Source organism: Limulus polyphemus, unplaced genomic scaffold (assembly GCF_000517525.1).
Source record: "Limulus polyphemus unplaced genomic scaffold, Limulus_polyphemus-2.1.2 Scaffold2678, whole genome shotgun sequence".
Lineage (NCBI taxonomy): Eukaryota > Metazoa > Arthropoda > Merostomata > Xiphosura > Limulidae > Limulus > Limulus polyphemus.
Genome location: NW_013668288.1, coordinates 127,448 through 129,995, shown reverse-complemented (window position 1 = coordinate 129,995; position 2,548 = coordinate 127,448). Strand labels below are relative to the sequence as shown.

General features: G+C 37.3%; 1 protein-coding gene across 1 annotated transcript in view; it reads right to left on the bottom strand.

Annotated features, from left to right (window-relative positions):
• Positions 1 to 2,548, bottom strand: part of LOC106467616 (atrial natriuretic peptide receptor 1-like) — a gene marked incomplete at its 5' end in the record, with an annotated part of 119,125 nt that overhangs the window by 24,901 nt on the left and 91,676 nt on the right. The window lies entirely within an intron of this gene.

Genomic DNA, 2,548 nt, shown 5'->3' with positions numbered 1-2,548 from the left:
GTCTTTAGATGATGGTTGTAGTTTTCTTATTATTCAAGACCAGTTTTGTTTATTTTTCATAAATTAAGGCACTCGGTAGCTCAGCAGTAAGTTTTCGGGCTTATAACGCTAAAACTCGGGGTTCGATCTCTATGGTGAGCACGGAGCAGACGGTCCATTTATTCTCTATTTATGTCATGCGAAATAATTATTTGTTTGTTTGTTTTTAGAACAAAACCACTTTGAGCTGATTCGTTTGTCAACTGGTAACATTGAACAAACATTAACTCTACACCAGTCATCGTTCAACTGATTCGTTTGTCAACTGGTAACATTGAACAAACGTTAACTCTACACCAGTCATCGTTCAACTGATTCGTTTGTCAACTGGTAACATTGAACAAACATTAACTCTACACCAGCCATCGTTCAACTGATTCGTTTGTCAACTGGTAACATTGAACAAACATTAACTCGTTCACGACTACACAGTATTTCAATCAAAATCGACATGCAAAAGCCATTAAGATAAAACCTTTGAAGTACAGCTTAAAATGTTTTAACATGCTAAAACGTGCGGTAACGGGAAACAGTGAACACGCTGGAAAAACCAGTTTCCAAATTAAAATAAAAGATAACGCCCGGCGTAGTCAGGTGGTTAAGGGCGCTTAACTCGCAATCTGAGGGTAGTGGTTTCGAATCCTTCCCCCCACCAAATATGCTCGCCCTTTCAGCCGTGGGGGCGTTACAATGTTACCGTCAATCCCACTATTCGTTAGTAAAAGAGTAGCCTTCCCTCTAGTCTTTCACTGCATAATTAGGAACGTGTAGAGCAGATAGCCCGCGTGTATCTTTACACGAAATTCAAAACAGGCTAACACGATAAAACGCGCAGTAACGAGAAACAATGAACACGCTGGAAATCTAGTTTCCCAATTATTCATCCATAACATTAAACCTTATTTTATAATACGTTTTAAAAGAAATAAGATTTATTTAAATCTATCCAGATAGACGTCAGTCTTCTTTTCGTCTTTTAATGGTGTCGCAGAGTTAAAGAACGAGAATGGTGTGAAGATGGTTTAAACTTTATAGAAAATACATAATGAAATCTTTGAGACAATTGCGACCTAAAAGCGAAAATGCGATAGTGGACAGCACATCAGTGTAATTTAGATGAGTTCTGAAGAGATTACAAAAATATACATCGCGCTCACTGCGCTGAAGACATTCTTCCACCAAAATGAGAATACTCCCGTTGTTTAAAGAATATCCCGACAATACACATCGCGCGCACTACGTTGAAGACATTTTTCCACCAAAATGAGAATACTCCCGTTGTTTAAAGAATATCCCGACAATACACGTCGCGCGCACTGCGCTGAAGACATTCTTCCACCAAAATGAGAGTACTCCCGTTGTTTACGGAATGTCCCTACAATACACATCGCGCGCACTGCGCTGAAGACATTTTTTTCAACAAAATGAGAATACTCCTGTTGTTTACGGAATGTCCCGACAATACACATCGCGCGCACTGCGCTGAAGACATTTTTTCAACAAAATGAGAATGCTCCTGTTATTTACGGATTGTCCTGACAATACACATCGCGCGCACTGCGTTAAAGACATTCTTCCAACAAAATGAGAATACTCCCGTTGTTTAAGGAACGTCCTGAAAGCCACGTGCACAGGCTGTAACATTGGCCTTTTTTCAATTTGTGCACAGTTTTATCTATTCCCTTCTATGTATTTATCTCTACTCAACTTTAACTTTATTCAAAACTTGTCTCCTATCAACCGTAACGATGTTCTTCTATTAGCGACGCAAACTTAGTAATTGTTTTTATCATTCTAAACAGACATAACAGCGCGAGTAGCAACACTAACTCTCATTGTTAAAACGCTCACGGCCTTTCAAGGGTTTATGTCACAATGCCTTAAAACAATAAGGCATTTCAATGTAAAGCTGGTTTAACAAGATTTCGGTACGTAAGGCTAAGACGTGTAGTAAACACAGTTACTGTGGTCGATATGACAGAAGAATGGTGTCAAAAACTTAAATAAAATTATTTTTAACCAGTTCCAATTTCACTCTTTCATAAATCAATCATATTAAACAACTGAATACGTAAATAAGCGCGCAATGAACACAAATAATTATCTATCAAGGAGGCTATGGAAAACGTACGTTTCCTTACGAATATACATAAGTTATGAACTCGAATCCAAAAACTACTACGTTGTGAAAATTATAATTTTACAAGAACAGTATAGATTAAAGACTGATATCGAACTTAATAAGTCACAATGAGACTGAATACGTAAATAAGCGACGCAATGAACACAAATAATTATCTATCAAGGAGACTATGGAAAACGTACGTTTCCTTACGAATATACATAAGTTATGAACTCGAATCCAAAAATTACTACGTTGGGAAAATTATAATTTTACAAGAACAGTATAGATAAAAGACTGATATTGAACTTAATAAGTCACAATGAGACGGATTGCTTAGAATCATAGCAGAAACTGCTGTGATAAGGGAATTAATGCGTATACGCA